The 21,963-nt window shown below is 42.3% G+C and overlaps 1 long non-coding RNA gene across 1 annotated transcript; it reads right to left on the bottom strand.

Moving 5' to 3' along the window:
* Positions 1–5,981: 5,981 nt before the first annotated feature.
* Positions 5,982–9,932, bottom strand: LOC109615060. Its single transcript, XR_004575372.1, has 3 exons — positions 9,824–9,932; positions 7,305–7,508; positions 5,982–7,114 (listed from the first exon to the last, which is right to left on the bottom strand). It is a non-coding gene; the product is annotated as an uncharacterized LOC109615060 (long non-coding RNA).
* Positions 9,933–21,963: the final 12,031 nt, after the last annotated feature.

Genomic DNA, 21,963 nt, shown 5'->3' with positions numbered 1-21,963 from the left:
ATATACCTACATATACACACCTATATATACCTATATATACACCTATATATACATATATAAACGCACTACGCACACCTATTAATTTACTTATTAATAAAGCCGTAAAGTAGATCTTTCAAAATGTACCACTTATCACAAATACAGGATTGGAGATGAAAAGTTTAACTGACACGTAGGCCTAGCCGCGATCAGTTCGTGGGAAATTAATGTTTTGCGCTATTATCTAAATATCGATTAAAAAAACGACACATATAGTTTCTGGGAGTTTCTCCCTAATTTCTGCTACGAGTTTTTGATAGTGGCATTTTTTCATCTGAGAAACGCTGTGATTGGTGGATAGGGAGCACCCGGAGCAGGCGACTGGTTATGTCGCTGTCACTAACATTGACATAACCAATCACAGTGTGACAGACGCTTTACATATCACCAACGGCAAGTTTAATTTTAAATGAATGTAGCCTACAGACGGACTGGCGGTCTGGCACACGTGGGTGCTCGTGCTCGGTATTTTCGTGGGTGCTCGCTATTTTCCGTGGGTGCTCGCTATTTTCCGTGGGTGCTCGAGCCCCGGAGCACCCACGGTATCGGCGCCTATGTCTAGGGATATTATTTTATGAAGTTTGATTTCAACAGGAGAACAATTGCCTACCTAATACTATTCACATGCATTCTTAAATATTGGAACCTTTAGCCAGAATATATGCTTTTCAAAATCTTTTTAGACAGGGAGAGTCACATTGAGCCTGAAGAATTCTGGCTGAAGAAGTTTAGTGCCGACATCACCTTCAAACCTGTTATAAAAAAGCTGACAACCCGAGTTAGCCCAAACAATCTATAATAAATGAAAACCATAATAAATGAATGAAGTATGTAAAACTAACCAAGTATAATAATCACGTAACATCCCACCCCCACCCAGCCCCTACCCGGATGCCATATCGCTCTCTCATGGAGCTGCGCAAGCAGCAGGAGATGGCACAACAGGTACATGGGTCCAGCATGGGAAGACACATGCACCATCCGAATTGAGCGGCCGTCTGACATTGAAGAACGGGGAAGCACCATGTGGCGCTGCAACCTGGGTGAGACGGGGATACACAATTCAATAACATCATTGAAAAACATCATCAGTTTGTGTGGGTGCGTGTGTAAACATTAAGTTAAAAGATGGAGTCATGGTTGTTTGTCATAAGTGTTAACATCTTCCTGAAAATGTTATTCATGACGATTTTATTGATTATTGTAGTTTCTTTGAATATGTAATAGAAACAGAAGAGTGTGGCATTTTTATAACACATTTAATGGAATTATATACATATTTCTTTACAATAACTAGAGACAAAAAACTTTTAACCTTTTCATCAAATTTCATGCAATTGTTAATGGGGCACATTAGTTTTAAATGTAACGTTAACTTTGTGCCGTTTTACCAATATAACCATGGGGTAGAGAGAAATATTGTGGTTCTAAAGCTACTTTCCTGCAATCCTACGCATTTTGTCATAACTTGCCATGTCAATATGATATCTGAGTGAGAATGAAAGTTGAGAACAAAATTAATTTGGTCTTCCTAGAGGTCAGGACCCCCGGGCACTTTAGTAAAATGTATACAGAACATCTGAAAGACAAAAATTTGTCTTGGATTGATTCTGGGTTTCAAGAGCATTTTAGACAAGAGCCCGGGGACTTACAGGTGCAAATATCAGAGCAGCAGTTGCACAGTCCCGTGCTCCATCCTTGAGACCTCTGACCCCTGGTTACAATGGTGGACTGCTGTACAACAACCATGGCTGCAGAACACCATATCCAAAGATAGGATGGGAGGGAGGGAAGAACAGAGAGAGGGGAGGGAGGGAAGAGCAGAGAGAGGGGAGGGAGGGAAGAACAGAGAGAGGGGAGGGAGGGAAGAACAGAGAGAGGGGAGGGAGAGAAAGAGAAGGAATTCACATTTTCATTTAAAAAACTTGAAACAAAGTAATCAGACATTAAAGGAATCATTCAGAATTTGAAATGTTTTCATGTATCTGTCGATTGATGTTGACGATTAACAAGTTTTAAAAACATACGGTCATAACGACAAAGAGAAAAAAAGTTCATACACTAATCTACAGCAAACCTGCTGTTCCTTTGATCCTTTCACAGTTGGTGTGAAAACCCTGAATGTTGGTTTTAGTGGTAAACACTGCAGATTGGCCAAAAACCTGTTCTAGACACACTTAGATTAAAGCGCCTTTTACTGCTCTCATTTCATAATGTGAGAACTCTGTGACTCTGCACAACACCAAATCTATTATGATAGCACAGTTGTAGTGAACTTAACAAGCAACAATGGTGAGAAGGCAACTAAAGAAATTGATTCTCCATATACTATCACTGCACTGTTGCTATTTATTTAGTCTCTTGTTTTTGTGTTCTCAAGTGTGAACGTGAAAGTAAGAATTTAGTTTAATTACTTAAAGATTTTGAAGCAATTCCATGAATGAATCAGCATTTTGAATTTTTTGTATACACTAAAACAACAGTGTGTCCAGCACTGGTGAAACTTGTTGTTTCTCATATCCACAGTAGCAAATGTAAATAATTATGCATTACACTCAACTACAACCCTGTTTCTAAAAAAAGATGGACGCTGCATAAAACGCAAATAAATACAGAAAGCAATGAAATGCAAATCATTTATCCCTATATTTAATTGAAAAAGGTACAAAGACATCATATCAAATGTTGAACCAGAGAAATGTTACTGCTTTATAAAAAATGATGCCAGCAACACATTTTAAAAAAAGTTGAGACAGAGGCATGTATATTACCGTGCTGCATCTCTTTCAACGGTACTCTGTAAGCGTTTGGGAACTAAGGAGACTGTTTGTTGATTGTTGTAGTTAGGAAAGTGAAATGTTTCCCCCCCTTAATTGATATTGGATTTTAGCTGCTCAACAGGTCGAGGTCTCCTGCTGTTTGAGCAGAATGAGCTTTGGCATTGACTTGCTGAAATAAGCAAGGCCTTCCCTGAAAAAGACAACATATGTTGCTCCAAAACCTATATATGATGTTCAGTATTAATGGTGCCTTCACAGATGTGCAAGTCACCTATGCCATGTGCACTAATGCACCCCCATACCATTACAGATGCTGGCTTTTGAACTGTACGCTGTTAAGAAGCCGGATGATCCCTCTCCTAAATCTGGAGGCAGATGGTCCCTCTCCTCTTTAGTTTGGAAGATGCAGTGTCCATGATTCAAAAAAAGTATTTAAAATGTTGATTTGTCAGACCACAGGACAGTTTTCCACTTCACCTCAGTCCTTCTTAAATGAGCTCGGGCCCAGAGATGGCGGTGGCGGTTCTGGATCTTATTTATATAAGGTTTCTTCTTTCCATGTTAGAGTTTTAAATTGCATTTGTGGATGCGGGAATATAGTGAAAATAAAGAAATACCCTTGAATGAATAGGTGTGTCCAAACTTTACACTGGTACTGTATATACATGTCTATAGATGTCAATGTATATATACATATACAGTACATCTATTGGAAAACTAAGGGAAAAATTATCAAAAACCTGATACTCTTGTGGAGTCTTTCATGCCTTTAAATATTTGCAACAAGGAAACTTTCTTTTATCTGATCTTATCATAATTTGTAATCCACACTATTATTTCTGGTTTCTTGCTAGTGTGACACGTTTATTTGATTTAAACTAACAGTCATGTTAGTATAACAATCAGCATATCCAATCTGTCATGGAAATGAATGTTTGCAATAAAACATTTACTAGACATTTACTGGACTAAACATTTACTAAACCTCCAGTGCTAGGAATTTACTACATAGCACGTTATACCAAAAATAATAGAAAGATTAGCGGGAGATTATTATAGAACTCTCTGTGATATACAAATGTAATTAAATGTTTACTCTTACCTTCCTCTTTGTCTTATTTAACTACAGCCTGAAAAGTAAGAGGGTGCACAATGTTTGAGGCAAAGGGAGGAGTTTTGTGGTTTCTAGAAGTAGCAATGTTAACATATACATACTGACAAGTTATGGAAGGACTGAAAATACTGCATTTGATTTTAAAAAGATGCATGGAATAGTTACAATTTGTTTTTTTAAGTACATTTCTGCTGAGAAATCTGACCAAACTGTATTTATTGATGGTTTGACATTGATTTGATAAGTAACTCCTCAACCATATGATGGCAGGTGGTGTAAAGCCATAACATACATAACATACAGTTTTATTTCAATAACAATGTATGATTCAAAACATCAAGTGCTTTACTGAAATCCAATACATTTCTATCAATCCTTTGTCTATTTCTATCAGCAATTCAACAGCAATCTGAGTGCAGCACATGCCAAGTGCCCTTCTCTGTGTTGCTGATGAAGAACACCTATCCCACATTTCTGAAACTAACTTGTACAAATTCAAAACATTGGTTTTCCTGTGGTGTTGTACTTTTTGTATATAAACCTGATTGTTAACTTTTCAGTCAGGGAGCAGGCAGTCTGTGGAAGGTCCAAGAGATGCACTTTGCATGGGTGCGATTAATACAGGCACGGATCTGGAAACGTTCAAAGGCACGTTTCTTCCTTTTCCTTTCTGCACTGGAAACAACTTTTACTATTGTAATTTGTCATGGCCAGTTGATATTTTCCAAAGTGGTTGAGGAGAAGTTTACTATTTTTCTTAGAGTCTTTTTGAGAGCGCGTTGAAAATTCTTAACCACCTGTACAATATGTTTGAATATGCTGCAAACAGGTATACTGCTCATTATATTCATTAAAAGTGAAACATACACTGCAGGTGGTTAAGAATGTTTACAAGGTAGGTGCCTCATGCAGTTTGAGTGGGTTTGACACTCCTTCTATAGCCCAGTGTTAAATGGAAAGTCTGCTAAAACTGCACCAGATGGCCATACAACCCAACTGTTTCAGGCTTGTGTGCATCACTCAATCAATCATGAGACTGAAGAGGGATCATACTGAATTGGCAAAGTTTTGAAATATTTTTACAGCACATGTTAAGCCAGTGTGCATTTCTTCAGTAAACATGAAGGGAAACACCAATTATGTTTTCAATAATCTCTCTTCTGATCGATTAACTCCGAATAAATCTGATATGAAAAGATCTGTTTGGTCTAAGGACGGATAGAAAAGAATATCTGAATTGCACTGACTTTGCTGATGCACCCTCATGAAAACAATATTATGTGCAAATGTTCTTTTTTGGAACCTTTTATATTCTGACAGATTGTAGGCTCAGCAGTAACCTCTCACTTAATCTTAATCTCTCTTTATTTTAAATCTATGAATGCAATTTGAGACTTTTGGGTTCAGGATGAATGTGATAGTACTAATATTTGACACATCTATTGAAGAATAGTATGTGTTTTTGAATTTGCATCGCATTTGCAATCAAACGCTGCACCGCTGCAGTAACAAGACTGTGGTCAGTTTGATGTAACCAAGCTATGACAAAACAGTCTGCCAACAAGTACATCCGTTTAGAAGAAAAATTTGCAATAAGCTTGAATTTGTTTTACTAAATGGAAAGAATGTCAGAGTAAGCATTTGAAATAAGCTTAAGCAGGTTAAAAACCGGGATTCTCCCCAACATCTGTCTGATCCTACTGCTGTTGAATGCCATCTACGTCCAAGGCAGTTATGTACCCAAGAGAGAACACGTGACAGACGTGAAAGAGTCTGGAGACACCGTGGTGAATATTATACTGCCTGCAACATCATCCAGCATGACCAGTTTGGCGGTGGGTCAGTGATGGTCTAGGGAGGCATATCCTTGGACAGTTGCACAGACCTCCACATGCTAGCCAATGGTACCCTGACTGCTGCTAGGTACCGGGAAGAAGTCTTCAGACCCATTGACAGACCTTATGCTGGTGCAGTGGGCCCTGGGTTCCTCCTGGTGCAGGACAATGCCATGCCTCATGTGGCCAGAGTGTGTAGGCAGTTCCTGGGTGATGAAAGTATTGTTGCCATTGACTGGCCCTCACGTTCCCCAGAGCTGAATCCAATTGAGAACCTCTGGGACCTGTATCGATGCATCTGACGAGGCCATGTAGTACCACAGACTCTCCAGGAGCTCACTGATGCCCAGATCCAGGTCTGGGAGGAGATCCCCTAGGACACCATCCGTCGTCTCATCAGGAGCACATACAGGCATGTGTGGGACCATACATACTACGGAGTCACATTATGAGTTTCCATGTTGGAACAGCCTGTGATTTCAAATGTTTACTTCGATTTTTGGTGGGAGTTTGAATCCAGCCCTCAATTGGTTGGTGATTTTGGTTTCCATTGGCCGTTGTTACATCATTTTGTTATAACGTTGTTACATCATTAAAGATTTTGAACTTCAATATATTTTGTTCACCAAGACCCGTTGTGAGATTTAAGTTTTCCCTTAATTGTTTTGAGCAGTGTATATGGAAATCCAGCCAGGGTTTCATCCTTCTTACTCAGAAATCATGTAAAAGAAGAATTCTACTATTTTATAACTTGATGTTTGCTGGGTTCCTCAACATTAAGCTAATCTATTGCCCAAGAGAAAAAAATTCTTGAAATAACATTTACAAGCTATATATCCGTTAATGGACACAACTTTTAGTAACATAAAAATCAACCCAGGTTTGGAGCGTTTAGGATGTGATATGATGCCCAGCTCTGACAATGCAATGTCCAGTTCCTCGGCTTAAAATAGGAAAAGAAAGAGAAAGAAAACAAAAAGGCCTTGCGGCATCCGGATAACAAACTCTCCCTCAACGTCAGCAGAACGAGCAGGAAATGAGCAGGAAATACACCCTGATCCACATCAATAGAGAGAGTAAGCAGTTGGTTCTTTTTGGGGTCCGCACACCCAAGGATTTGTCGTCGACCAGTAAAGCCGCCAAAACAGTGACTGTTCTCCTTAAGGCAGTTAAAGAAATTTGGTTTCCTTAGCTCATCTCCACATCCTATTGCTGCTCCATTAGGAGTGTTCTCACCATCTGGATCGCAGTCTGGTAATGGAACTGCTCAGCAAACGACTACAGCGGGCCTCCTGCCGATCAAGATAGCACATTGCATCACTGGGGCTGTGTCCGGGACGTCGATCCTAAAAATAGACAAAACAATGTTCATATGCCCATCGTCTGAAAGACATGGACTGTCCTAACACATTTCTGTCTGCAAGCCGCCAGACTGTTGGATACTTGACGTGTCTGGCCACCTACAATGAGTGCTCAACCGTGCCAAATATACACTCATCCATACAAACAGAAATAGAAATATCCAGAGGAGCCCACCTTTCCCCTTCCCTGGGCTATACCAACAGCTCAATATCCAGAGGAGCCCACCTTTCCCCTTCCCTGGGCTATACCAACAGCTCAATATCCAGAGGAGCCCACCTTTCCCCTTCCCTGGGCTATACCAACAGCTCAATATCCAGAGGAGCCCACCTTTCCCCTTCCCTGGGCTATACCAACAGCTCAATATCCAGAGGAGCCCACCTTTCCCCTTCCCTGGACTATACCAACAGCTCAATATCCAGAGGAGCCCACCTTTCCCCTTCCCTGGACAGTAGGAATCCAAAAACACAGGTAGACAGTCCGCAGAGTGCAACAGTACAAAAGTCGCAGGTAGGAGACAAGGTCATAAGAGAGATAAGCTAGAGTTTGTAACCAGGAGACTCAAATACAGATATGAGCGCTCGGAAAGCAGATAAACTGGCAATACCTCGCAAACAACCAGGGCAAATGGACTGACATACACTCACCTAAAGGATTATTAGGAACACCATACTAATACTGTGTTTGACCCCCTTTCGCCTTCAGAACTGCCTTAATTCTACGTGGAATTGATTCAACAAGGGGCTGAAAGCATTCTTTAGAAATGTTGGCCCATATTGATAGGATAGCATCTTGCAGTTGATGGAGATTTGTGGGATGCACATCCAGGGCACGAAGCTCCCGTTCCACCACATCCCAAATATGTTCTATTGGGTTGAGATCTGGTGACTGTGGGGGCCATTTCAGTACAGTGAACTCATTGTCATGTTCAATAAACCAATTTGAAATGATTCAAGCTTTGTGACATGGTGCATTATCCTGCTGGAAGTAGCCATCAGAGGATGGGTACATGGTGGTCATAAAGGGATGGACATGGTCAGAAACAATGCTCAGGTAGGCCATGGCATTTAAACGATGCCCAATTGGCACTAAGGGGCCTAAAGAAATATTCAGACACCTTCACTTCCTCTACATGTTGTTGTTATTGACTTAATTTATAGTTGATAACATCATTTGTTTTGCTAAAAATATACACTGTATACCTCATAATAATGGCAGAGATGGGAGAACCTGCCAGAATGAGAACAATCTCTGCTGCCCATCATGAAACAGGCCAATATGGTGGAGTGGCTAGAACGAAGCCACTCTTGTGGAAAAACCATATTACATGCCGCCTGAAGGACAATGAGAGCATGAGGAAAAAGATTATCTGGTCTGATGAAACCAAAGTCAAACTATTATGCCTAAATGCCAAGCACTACACATGGCTAAAACCACGAGCTAATGGCTAACACCATCCCTACAGTGAACCATGATGGTGGGACTATCATGCTATGGGGATGAGTCTTAGAGACTGGTCAGGATTAATGGAAGGGTGTAAGTGGGTCCTTGAAGAAAACCTGATCCAGAGCACCCATGACCTCAAAAAGGGATGTGTAAGAAATCTGTGAATGGCCTTGAAAGCCCAGACTTGAAACTGATTTAAAATGTATGTGGAGACCCGAATATAGCAGATCTCTAGAGCTCCCAGTCTAAATTGAAAGATCTTGAGAGTATCTACAAGGAATAATGTGAGACATTTTACAAATCCAGGTGTGTAAAGCTGGTACAAGCGTACCCAAGAACACTCAAAGCTGTGACTGCTGTCAAAGGTACTTATACAAAATGAATGGATAAAAGGTTTGAATACTTATTACGTATTGTTTGTAGGTTGATGGCAATTTTTTTCTTTTAAGACTGTGTTAGAACAAAACGAGGAGGAAGTGAAAAGTTCTGAATACTTTTTGAAGCACTGTACTTTGATTACAAGGACTGACACTTCTTTTGGCTGTTATTATTTACTTAACTTCATAAATTTTTATTTAAAAAAAATCCTTAGCATCGTTGAGAAATTTTGCTTTTTTTCTTGCCTTGATCCTGGCCATTAATGGTGTACTCCAGTCCCATGATCAAACCATTGAAATTGCTCCTCCAAAAGCAGTGTTTTGAAAAAGTGATGGTTGTCTAGAAGGGATCTCTCCTTTCAGTTCCACTTGTGGTCCGTTTGGGGACAGGGATTATCTGCTCTCTCAGTTTGGAAAGGCTTCAGTCGCTTGTTGCTGTTATTTTGCCTTCTAAATAATTGTTTCGCAAAGAACGTTCAGAATGATGTCATGTGACTGGAAGTTTGGATACATAGTCCTCACACAGTGTGCCTTTCCGTGGAACGTCTGGAGGGGGCGCTAGCACTTCACTTAAGTCTGGAACAGAAATGTGACCATATATTCTCTATCTTTGTTTGACTCTCTCTCTCTCTAGGTGTGTGTGTGTGTGTGTTTCTGTTCTGCTTTAATTCTGAAGGTCTGATCAAAAGTGAGGCTTCACTCAAGGGGAATCCCCAAAAAGCCCAGATCAACCAACTTTTGACCAGGTCATTTTTGAAATCTCCAGCAATTCATCCTGGAATAGTGTGTGTGTGTGCGCAGCAGATGACATTCTGTAAATATTTAGAGAAAAGTTAATATTGAATATCCAGATCAATATCCAGAGGAGCCCACCTTTCCCCTTCCCTGGGCTATACCAACAGCTCAATATCCAGAGGAGCCCACCTTTCCCCTTCCCTGGGCTATACCAACAGCTCAATATCCAGAGGAGCCCACCTTTCCCCTTCCCTGGACAGTAGGAATCCAAAAACACAGGTAGACAGTCCGCAGAGAGCAACAGTACAAAAGTCGCAGGTAGGAGACAAGGTCATAAGAGAGATAAGCTAGAGTTTGTAACCAGAAGACTCAAATACAGATATGAGCGCTCGGAAAGCAGATAAACTGGCAATACCTCGCAAACAACCAGGGCAAATGGACTGACATACACTCACCTAAAGGATTATTAGGAACACCATACTAATACTGTGTTTGACCCCCTTTCGCCTTCAGAACTGCCTTAATTCTACATGGCATTGATTGAACAAGGTGCTGAAAGCATTCTTTAGAAATGTTGGCCCATATTGATAGGATAGCATCTTGCAGTTGATGGAGATTTGTGGGATGCACATCCAGGGCACGAAGCTCCCGTTCCACCACATCCCAAATATGCTCTATTGTGTTGAGATCTGGTGACTGTGGGGGCCATTTCAGTACAGTGAACTCATTGTCATGTTCAATACCAAATAACCAATTTGAAATGATTCAAGCTTTGTGACATGGTGCATTATCCTGCTGGAAGCAGCCATCAGAGGATGGGTACATGGTGGTCATAAAGGGATGGACATGGTCAGAAACAATGCTCAGGTAGGCCGTGGTATTTAAACGATGCCCAATTGGCACTAAGGGGCCTAAAGTGTGCCAAGAAAACCTCCCCCACACCATTACACCACCACCACCAGCCTGCACAGTGGTAACAAGGCATGATGGATCCATGTTCTCATTCTGTTTACGCCAAATTCTGACTCTACCATCTGAATGTCTCAACAGAAATCGAGACTCATCAGACCAGGCAACATTCTTCCAGTCTTCAGCTGTCCAATTTTGGTGAGCTTGTGCAAATTGTAGCCTCTTTTTCCTATTTGTAGTAGAGATGAGTGGTACCCGGTGGGGTCTTCTGCTGTTGTAGCCCATCCGCCTCAAGGTTGTGCGTGTTGTGGCTTCACAAATGCTTTGCTGCATACCTCGGTTGTAACGAGTGGTTATTTCAGTCAAAGTTGCTCTTCTATCAGCTTGAATCAGTCGGCCCATTCCCCTCTGACCTCTAGTATCAACAAGTTATTTTCGCCCACAGGACTGCCGCATACTGGATGTTTTTCCCTTTTCACACCATTCTTTGTAAACCCTAGAAATGGTTGTGCGTGAAAATCCCAGTAACTGAGCAGATTGTGAAACACTCAGACCGGCCCGTCTGGCACCAACAACCATGCCACGCTCAAAATTGCTTAAATCACCTTTCTTTCCCATTCTGACATTCAGTTTGGAGTTCAAGAGATTGTCTTGACCAGGACCACACCCCTAAATGCATTGAAGCAACAGCCATGTGATTGGTTGATTAGATTATTGCATTAATGAGAAATTGAACAGGTGTTCCTAATAATCCTTTAGGTGAGTGTATGTAGGATGGGGATGAGGGACAGGAGTGCATGCACGGGTGTTTAGAATTCAGGTGATTGTGCTCTAGGGAGTGTGCTACGCTCAAGTGATGTAGGAAGTGGGTTGTCTTCGGGTGAGTTAGGGCAGGGCCGCGGGTGAGACCTGATGACAGACCTCACGCTCCTCTTCAAGAAATGTGGTAGAATATGTCAGGTAGTGATGACCATTCGAGGCTTCATTGCCGTTCTTCTAGCAGCAGGATATTATGCTAGCAGTGCTAACTCAGATTTTCTTTTTCAAAATAAAAACCATCATTGAGCTATATAAGGCAATATAGTTAACAATCTAGTCTGTACATTTTATGTTTAATGTCCGTTCCAGTGTTATTTTGTCTGTTCTTTTTCACAGACTAGACTGTTAACTATATTGCCTTATACATTTCAATTATAGCTTTATTGTGATAAAGAGAGTCCAGCCAGCATAATATCCTGCTGCTGAAATAACCCCTCGAATGGCCATCACTAACGTTAGGGGTCTGAGTACTTTTGCAGACTCAGACATATATACACAGCTCTCATATATTTATAGATTGAGGTCACTTAGACATTTTGTTGTTTTCCATGAAAACGTACATTAGATCAGTTTGAATAGGGAATACAGTCATTGGCAAGGTTAGAAATAATGAAATAATAATTGTCTCCTTCAAACCATGCCATTGGAACACAGGAGTGAAGGTTGCTGATAATGGGCCTCTGTACTCCTATGTAGATATTTATATAAAATCAGCAATTTCCAGCTACAATAGTCATTCACAACATTAACAATGTTGATAATGTATTTTTGATCAATTGGATGTTATTTTAATGGACAAATAAAGACATTTCTTTGTTAGTGACCCAAAACTTTGGAATGGCCAATACATTATGACCACTGGCAGGTGAAGTAAATAACTCTGATAATCTCATTATCACGGCACCTGTCAGTGGGTGGGATATATTAGGCAGCAAGTGAACTTCCTATCCTCAAAGTTGATGTGTTAGAAGCAGGAAAAATGGGCAAACGTAAGGATCTGTGCGACTTTGACCAATGGCCAAATTTTGACGGTTAGACAACTGGGGCAGGGCATCTCCAAAACAACAGCCCTTGTGGGGTGTTCCCGGTCTGCAGTGGTCAGTACCTATGTTGTGGAAATTTCTTATACAATGTATTCTGACTGTATAAAGGAGTGAGTCCCACTGTTAAGATAGGTACAGGAATGTGTGGGACCTGGTATTTGCATAGGGGGCATCTATTGTCTGTCCAGATGCAGATCAATGGGTTTTAGGACAGGATAGGAGAAGATACAGCAAGGGGGCAGTAAGGTCAGTTGGCCCCTTTGGGTAAACATTATTGCAGGAAGGATAAGGTGGGGGAAGATAGCATTTGACGTGTGTGATAGAACAAAGGGAAAGGTGTTTGATTGACATGAAACAGATGGCAGCATCTTACCACACCCCTTTTTCCTATGTAATAAATACTGTCGAAATGATGTTTTTATTTAGAAACTATCCACCGTTACTTTGTAACCTGTATACTTTCTCCTTGCAAGCAAGATTAAAACCGTTTATTGCGCAATTGATTTCTCCTGTCTTACCTACCATTTTCATAGAACTTTGGAATTTTAGAAATTGCCATTACACCTATCAAAAGTGGTCCAATGAAGGGAAAGCGGTGAACAGGCGACAGGGTCATGGGCGGTCAAGGCTCACTGATGCATGTGGGGAGTGAAGGCTGGCCCATTTGATCCGATCCAACAGACCAGCTACTGTTGCTCAAATGGCTGACAAAGTGAATACTGGTACTGATAATTTATTTAGAAACTATCCACCGTTACTTTGTAACCTGTATACTTTCTCCTTGCAAGCAAGATTAAAACCGTTTATTGCGCAATTGATTTCTCCTGTCTTACCTACCATTTTCATAGAACTTTGGAATTTTAGAAATTGCCATTACACCTATCAAAAGTGGTCCAATGAAGGGAAAGCGGTGAACAGGCGACAGGGTCATGGGCGGTCAAGGCTCACTGATGCATGTGGGGAGTGAAGGCTGGCCCATTTGATCCGATCCAACAGACCAGCTACTGTTGCTCAAATGGCTGACAAAGTGAATACTGGTACTGATAGAAAGGTGTCAGAACACACAGTGCACTTCAATTTGTTATGCTTGGAGCTGCGTAGCCGCAGACAAGTCAGGGTGCCCATGCTGAGCCCTGTCCACTGCCGAAAGCACAATGTATACAATGGGCACATGAGCATCAGAACTGGACCACAGAGCAATGGAAGAAGGTGGCCTGGTTTGATGAATCACGTTTCCTTTTACATTACGTGGATGGCTGGGTGCGTGTGCGTCGCTTGCCTGGAGAACACATGGCACAAGGATGCATTATGGGAAGGAGGCAAGCTGACTGAGGCAGTGGGATGCTTTGGGCAATGTTCTGCTGACATTCCTGTGGTTGTTACTTTAACACGTTCCACCTATAACCTGAGCATTGTTGCAGAAGATATTCCCCCGATGGCATTGGTCTCTTTCAGCAGGATACTGCGCCCTGCCACAAAGCAAAAATGGTTCAGGAATGGTTTGAGGAACACATCAACAAATTCAAGATGTTCACTTGGCCTCCAAATTCCCCCAGAACTCAATCCAACTGAGCATCTGTGGGATGTGCTGGACAAACACAACCGATCCATGGAGGCCCCAACTCGCAACTTACAGGACTTAAAGGATCTGCTGCTAACGTCTTGGTGCCAGATGCCACATCACACCTTCAGAGGTCTAGTGGAGTCTCTGCCGACGGGTCAGGGCTGTTTTGGCGGCAAATGAGGACCTACACAATATTAGGCAGGTGATCATAATGTTATGGCTGATCAGTTTATGTAATGAGAGACATTCACAGCAGAGATAGCATCAAACCCCATCCCAGCCAGTCTCTCACAGTTGGGACGTTTGTTGCAATTGAATGCAATTGTCCTGTTCAACATTGCAGTTTCTTGAGCCATACACTTTTATTTCTTTATAATCATGGGGATTGATAGATATAAAAATAGCTCCCAGTTGCCAAATAACTGTATTATGTTGTAATAGCCCACTTTGTTCCAAAGAAACATTGTGAAACCCACCATAGTTCAAAATGCATGCTGGGAGTATTTGATAATGACAGACTCCCTGATCTAAGTAAAGTGTTAATATTCATCTCAAACTAACAGATCAATTCCACACTAGGACCACATTAACTACAACAATGAAAACAGAAAAAACCCATTCACACCTATATTCAGTTAGCCCCATCCAAGTCAAGACTTTTGGTCTTGTTATCCTTAAGAACTTTTTAACATCCAGCAAACATTCACCTGTAACAAACGATACATAATATTGACAGAAAGATATTCATGGGACACACATAAAAAGACCAAATAACAGCATAATAAATGTAATGAATGTTATTTTACTACTTTGTTGATTTGTCCCTGAATGGTCATTGAAATAAAACAGTTAAAAGGCTCTTTCTGACCCCCATAATTCTTTTAAAAGTCCTTTATTCATAGAAAAAAAGCTATATCATCCCCTCTACCAGATCTTGTGACAAAATGGTGTTTGAAATGTGTGACAAAACACAATTTACTTAGCTGTGTCTTTAAACACAATGCTACTAAGCTAAACATGTGCAGAGATGTGGTGTCAGTATACTTCTGCATTTTTAAACCAATTTGTCAAAACCATGGGTCTTCAAACTAGTTCCTACATCAGCTAACACCCAAACCAATTTTACGTCATCCTAAAAGTGTGTCTTGGCATTAGAACATTTTGTCACACATTAACTTCACGCCAGGTTGGAAGATTTAGTTAGACACCATAAACCATTGTGTTAAACTGACTAACGTTTCTTATTAAGTTTACATTTACATAGCATCTATGAACTGTATGGTTTTGACACTGGCCATTTTAAGAGCTTATTAGCCAGTAATAGGCCTACTAGTATCTACTTACTACATGGAATAGTCATAAGAATTGAGCAATTGCTAGCGAGATTAAGTAAGAGACATTCACTCTTCTTGGTAAGCCCATAACATTCTGAGACTCTTTCTCCGAAATATTCTCAGTTCTATTAAAAATACGACATCGACCGCCACTCTGCCTGCATCTGGTTCCTTTCCTCTCCACCACTATGCCGAACGTGACACCAAAGTAATACAAAACATAAAAAACACTTCTGGGAATAAAGAATGTTTATTTTAAATCGGGGGACCCGATTGAATGAAAAAAAAAGTAGGCTAAATCAACAGCCAAAGTTTTATCAAGGGTCAAGGACAATGAAAAGGAACAAAGCTAAAAGAAACTCAGAAAACAAGGATGTGGGAGTTGACTTTGTTCCCTCCTGTGGTTGTAGAAGGGCAGGGGAGCTGAGAGAGTGAGAGTGTCACATTGAAGATGGAGCTGATACATGGCAGTTTACTGACAGTCCAGGCGAAAGACAGAGGGAAAAGGGAAGAGTTGAAGAAAGAGAGACCATGAGGAATTTGAGGGAGGATACATCACAGGGTATGGACTGTCCAGTGGCTACATTTTTTTATCCAGCTGAATTAACACTCAAACACAATCAAATAGAAAGAAATGACAGAAATCTGACCAGAAGTCAGTTATTCATCTATTGTACTGATTATTAAATATACGGTCACCTCAAGAAATATCCTCTGGATTTGGTAACAGAGCTGAGCCTCTTTCTGTTAAGTCTGATAAGGTTGGCTCATACTTTTGATGGTATCTTGAACTATTCCTCCATACAACACATTTTGAGTTCCTTTATAGTCTTAAATTGGCACGTGTGGAATGCCCTCTTCAATTCAGACCACAGGTTTTCAATTGGTTTCATGTCCAGAAACTGAGATGGCCATTGTGAAACATACATTTAATGATCTGGCAACACTTACTGTGTTGATTTTGATGTGGGTTTGGGGTCAGTGTCTAGTTGAAAGGTCCATCCATGGCCACGTCTCAGTCTCTTGGAAGAGGCAACCAGATTTGGGGATTAAATATCCCAATACTTATTGGAATTCATTATTCCATCGTTCTTGGCAAGGGCATCTGGATCAAAACAGTCCCAAAACATCAATGATCCCCCATCCTTTTTTTCTGCCAATCAGACCACGCGTAGATACTGTTGCTCCCTGCTTACAGGTAGAGGCTAAAACAAGAGAAGCCAGTGACGAGGTCCATTCAACGATGGTGAAAGGAAATGGGCATGAGAAACTTAACACAACGCATATGTGCTGACTAACGGTGAACCACAGACAATAGATAAGATGTGGTGGCCATTACTGATAGGCCCCACACACCCTGTCCACACCTCCTGCTAGGAACTGTCCATGTGACTGTCATAGATTCTATGGATAGACCCCTGGACCATAGGGGAGGTTGGAACATACCATACAAGCGTACCATGTACGATAAACCTTTCTTATTGGAGGATAATAGTGTAATGGTTGCCTACAATCATTGACCGCTTACTATGTGTGTTGGCATAAAAGACTGTGTTAACAGTGAAAGAAGGAAGGTTAAAACCGTAGCTCCATGCTAAATAAAGATGGCTCTCCCCTGACATCCGGTTGCATCTGGATCAGAAATGGCCTGAATCCAACAATGGACTGACGAATCGGATGCCGATTTACCTGACAGTTTCCTCACCACAGACTGGGAAATGTTCAGAGAGGTGTCTGGAGGCGATATCAACCAATACACAGTCAGTGACCGGTTTTATTAGCAAATGTATTGACGACATTGTACCACGTACAACTACAAAATAATTTCCTAATCAAAAACCGTGGGTCAACAGTGGTAGCCATGCTAAAGGCACGGACTGCAGCATTCAACTCCAGCAGCATGGGCAATTATAAGAAATCCTGGTATGATCCAAATATAAACTGCAAAAAGTCAATACAGAGTCAAAGTAGAATCTCTCTACCAGGGCTCCAATACCAGGAACATGTGGAGTGGTCTGAGAACCATCACTAACTATAAAGGCAATACAGGTAGTGTGGGGGAAGTGTTGGCTTCTCTCCTAGAGGAACTGAACTCTTCCTATGCTCGCTTTGAGAACATCATCCCTGGCATGGATACTCAAATGGACCAGGATGGCGCCCTTCCCAAATGACCAGGTCAGACGTCTGTAAAGCCCTAAAAATAATTAACACTGGCAAGGCTCCTGGACCAGATAACTTCTCAGGCTGTGTTCTCAAGGTCTGTGCTGACCAACTGGCTGATGTCTTTACTGATATCTTCAACCTATCGCTATGTCAGTCAGTGGTCCACACCTGCTTCAATAAGTCCATCTTCGTTCCTGTGCCAAAAACGCAAAAAGTCCTCGGCATTAATGACTATCGCCCTGTAACACTCACACCTATCATAATAAAGTGCTTTGAGCGGCTAGTTAAAACACATCACAGACTCCATGCCTGCAACACTTGACCTGCTACAGTTTGCCTACAGACAAAATAGATCCACAGAGGACGCCATCGCTCTGACCCACCACTCTGCACTCTCATCTGGACAAAAGGAACACATATGCCAGAATGCTGTTCATTGACTATAGCTCAAGGTGGGATAATGGTCTTGGGATGTTTTTCATGGTTTGGGCTAATCCCAGTATTGTAGTGGTGTCTGGAGAAGTGGCGTGACTATAATCTAACAGGTAACCCTCTAATTCTGGAGCAACAAAGTTACAGCACCTTATATAAATCCCTGACATGACAAAGTGAATAACAGGTCATTCTTTCCTTGAGCAAGGAAGTTAACTAAGTTACCTAAATCCACCAGGTGTACTCATTATGGCAGCACCATGCACCTTCAAAGGGTTTGATCAAATACAAATAACATTTCTCATCCCTTATGTTAATGGAATTTGTAAAACTAGCCGCTGGATTGAATAATAATGATGTATATAGAGACTGTACCTACATTAGATGGTTTACTTTGCTTTAAAGTAGTCAATCTATAACCTGAAGTAAAATCTTAAGGGACACGAAAAAAAAAAAAAGTTTGATATTCTAACATGACATTAAAATGACAATAATCCAATAGTAACCACATTATTCAAAATCAACATGTTAAGTGACTAGGCACATATTTTATTCATTTGTTAACAACTTCATCAGGTTAGGGGTTAACTGGGGTTGGAGAGAACACCTACAGAACAGTAGCTCTCCAGGAGCAGGACTGGGCAGGCACCCCTGCTCTAGACCTTTAAAGGAGGTCCAACATCAACACATAATGGACCACAGTGGTCTGTCTTCTCTCTTATTCTTTGCTGCCTTCTTTGCAGTAGATGGGCAGTGCCCTTCTTTAAGCCAGGACATCACAAAAGGCTTAGGGTCGAACATCTCCAATGGGGGTGCATTAATGTCGACGAACAAGACAGCTGAGAGACTTCTGACCCTCAGGCGATTTCTTGTCTTACTGGCTGTATCATTCATGGCAGAAAACCCTCGTTCACACTCTGCTGAAGTTGCTAGATATGTTTGGCTTGCAACTATCAATCTTCTTAAGGTCTTCCCACTTTGATCCTTTTGCAGTTTCCAGGAACGGAAATCTTCAACAGCCTCTCTGGCGGATTCACCCAGATCCTTTGCAAGTTCATATATCTCGTCCTCCCCATACAAGATCAGTTCATCTCTTGTTTTGGGCCAGATGTGAGGGTCTAATGGTTTCAATAACTTTGTGAGTTCAGAATCTGGAAGACGACTTGACAGGATGTCGATCACTGCCTGAAAGAACTGAAGCTGATTAACCTTCTCTGTGCTTTCCTTCAGGGCTACTCCCTTAAAGGTTCCCTCCATCAAAGATTATTTTGCTTCTCTCATTGACATTCCTCCTTGTGTCTTCATTGCATCCAAAACCTCCATTGTCAGTCTAATGTCCTGGCTGGCATCTGTTAGGGATGTACTCCTCTTCTGAAATGTATGTATAAAAGAGAGTTAGATTTCTGTGGCATGAAGTATCAATCTAACCATTAAATGCACGCTACGATCTATAGCTTTTAGAGGTGTAACGATACCCTCATGTCACGATTCGATACATATCACAATACTGAACTCACGATAAGATATTATTGCGATACTCCAAAGACATATGATAAAAGGTTAACAGAGTGTTACGTTCTGTCCTACCCAGGAGGGGAGTGGGAGCCACGCCACTGCACAAGGACGCCCTGCAGCCAGCAAAAGGGTATGGGGTCGTAGTGCGAGTAAGGACACAACACACAGAAGTACCGTATAACGCAGGCTTTTATTTAGCCACGGAAATAATATCAGGGAGATGAGAACTGGCGGTGCCAAATCAAAGAAAGAAACAAACAGCCTCCCACCCCCTTACCTGTCCTAGCTCCCACCCAAAACACAGAAGCTGATCTGGCACACTGTCAGGGCGCCCTACCCAAACTTAAAGTAGGTGGCCCAGCCAGGTGTAACTAGTGTGCCTAGACAGGGGAGTTACCCTACGTGCAGGGATGTAGACTCCGGAGCAGGGCTAAACTACTCCTCACTCCCTGTAGAAACAAGAGGAAATAACAGTGTTAGACAATGTACCAGTTGTACAATCAAAGTTCAACCACACACACACAGCTCTCACTCCAAACCACGCAAAACCACAAAACACTTCACAACTAACCAGAAACCACATACACAACCTTACGCATGGAGAGTGAGAGAGAGAATGACCAAAAACCAGAAGTACATATACTGCTCAGAAATGCATGATGGGACAGATGGTGAGTGGAAACAGCTGAACCGGGTAACGGGGTAGGCGGAGTCATTGATGAGCTTGATTGAAGAATATTGTCACCTGTACTGAGAAGACACATACACAGAACACTACAGGGACTTTGAACAGGGGACGTAACACGCCCACCACAAAAAGACACAACGAATAGTTAGTGTCACCAATCTGTACGCAACGTTCCCTGTAAACAATCACTCCGGCAGCGGAAGTCTCACCAGACTCGCGAGAGCGCGTCAGCAACAACGTTGTTGGAACCCTTAATATGGTGGATAGTGAGGTTGTATCCCTGCACAATCAACATCCACCGCATCAACCGCCTGTTGCTGTTGTACATCCTGCTGAGGAAAAGATCACGCTCATGGCAAGCCCTCTTATGCATGGGATACAACAACACACACAAGTAACCATTATAGAACCGAATGTAGATAGCGATAAAAGAACAGACATTATCAAACCTCTCCACTGGCCGAACATCGAGTCAGCCATTCCTCCAGCGGATTATCTATCCCAGAATGCTCGTATGTGACCCCTTGACATCGTCCAATTCAATCCCCCAAATTTCCTCAAACAGGTGTCCTCAGGTGGGGTCGCGAACCTCTTCGCTGGGGGAATGAAGACCCAATGCCAACCTGGGAAACCTGTAACAACATACAACACACATCATTATGCCACCAATGTCCATGTACCACTTCATTCTATTCTCATCTCCTCAGACCTTTCTCTGTAACCCTGTCATCTTGGTACGAGTGGTAGCCACTCTGTGTCCTATACCCCCTTTTGTTACAGTATTCTTCAATTCTTTCCCCTAAGAGTCTAGTCCCCTGACGCCGTCCTCTGTCTCCTTCACTCGCTCGTGGTCCCGCCGTGTCCTGGGATCCGCTCCTGGCACCGGTCCGGCTGGTGCTGGTCCTCCTTCAGTCCACACTGGGGAAAGCTCCTCCTTCCCGGTTTGGATGAGGTCCGTTAGCGACCTTCCTGGCTCCTGCGCTGGTGTACACTGGCTCCAATGGTACCAGGTCTCCCCTTTGTCGCTCATGCGGACCGCATGACTCTTTCTCTCCACCACCTGATGAGGACCCGTCCACCTTGGGTCCGACCACTTTCGCTTGATGACCTTCAGCAGCACCCAATCCGCCTGGGGCAGGTTCTGGTCCAGCAGGTGCAGGTCCCTCCTTTCTCCGACTCTGTTGGTGAATTCTGAAACGAGAGCTCGCAATTCATCAAAATACACTTTATGGTCTTTGGGCCACTTTACCCCTTCCGGGACCGCAGGCCCCGCGGCCGGATCCTGGAAACTGTCTCCCCGTCAGCAGCTCGTATGGGGTGAACCCAGTGGTCTGATTTAACGAGCATCGAATCGTCATGAGGGCCAGTGGCAGTGCATCCACCCAGTTCAATTTGGTCTGTGCACATATCTTAGCCAACTTGTTTTTTAAGTTTTGGTTCATCCTTTCTACCTTTCCCTGGGACTGTGGATGGTATACAGTGCCAAAAGCATGTTTTAGGCCCAATAATCTCTCTACCTCCTGTAAATCACTGTTCTTAAAGTGAGTCCCATTGTCTGACCTGATTTTCTCTGGGAAGCCGTGTCTGGGAATGTACTGGTTCACTAAACACTTGATCACTGTCTGACTGTCCTCCCTTCTAGCTGGCCAGGCTTCTGGCCACCCTGTGAACATGTCCACACACACTAACATGTAGCGGCACCCCCGTACAGTTTCCCCCATGTCCGTGTAGTCTATCACTATCTCTTGTCCAGGTCTCGTCGTCATGGGGAACGCCCCCCTCTCAGGTTTGATCGTCGGTTTTGGATTGTG

Source organism: Esox lucius, chromosome 24 (assembly GCF_011004845.1).
Source record: "Esox lucius isolate fEsoLuc1 chromosome 24, fEsoLuc1.pri, whole genome shotgun sequence".
In the NCBI taxonomy this organism is placed as follows: Eukaryota; Metazoa; Chordata; class Actinopteri; order Esociformes; family Esocidae; genus Esox; species Esox lucius.
The sequence above is the reverse complement of the archived record's forward strand: the minus strand, read 5'-3'. Positions and strand labels throughout refer to the sequence as shown.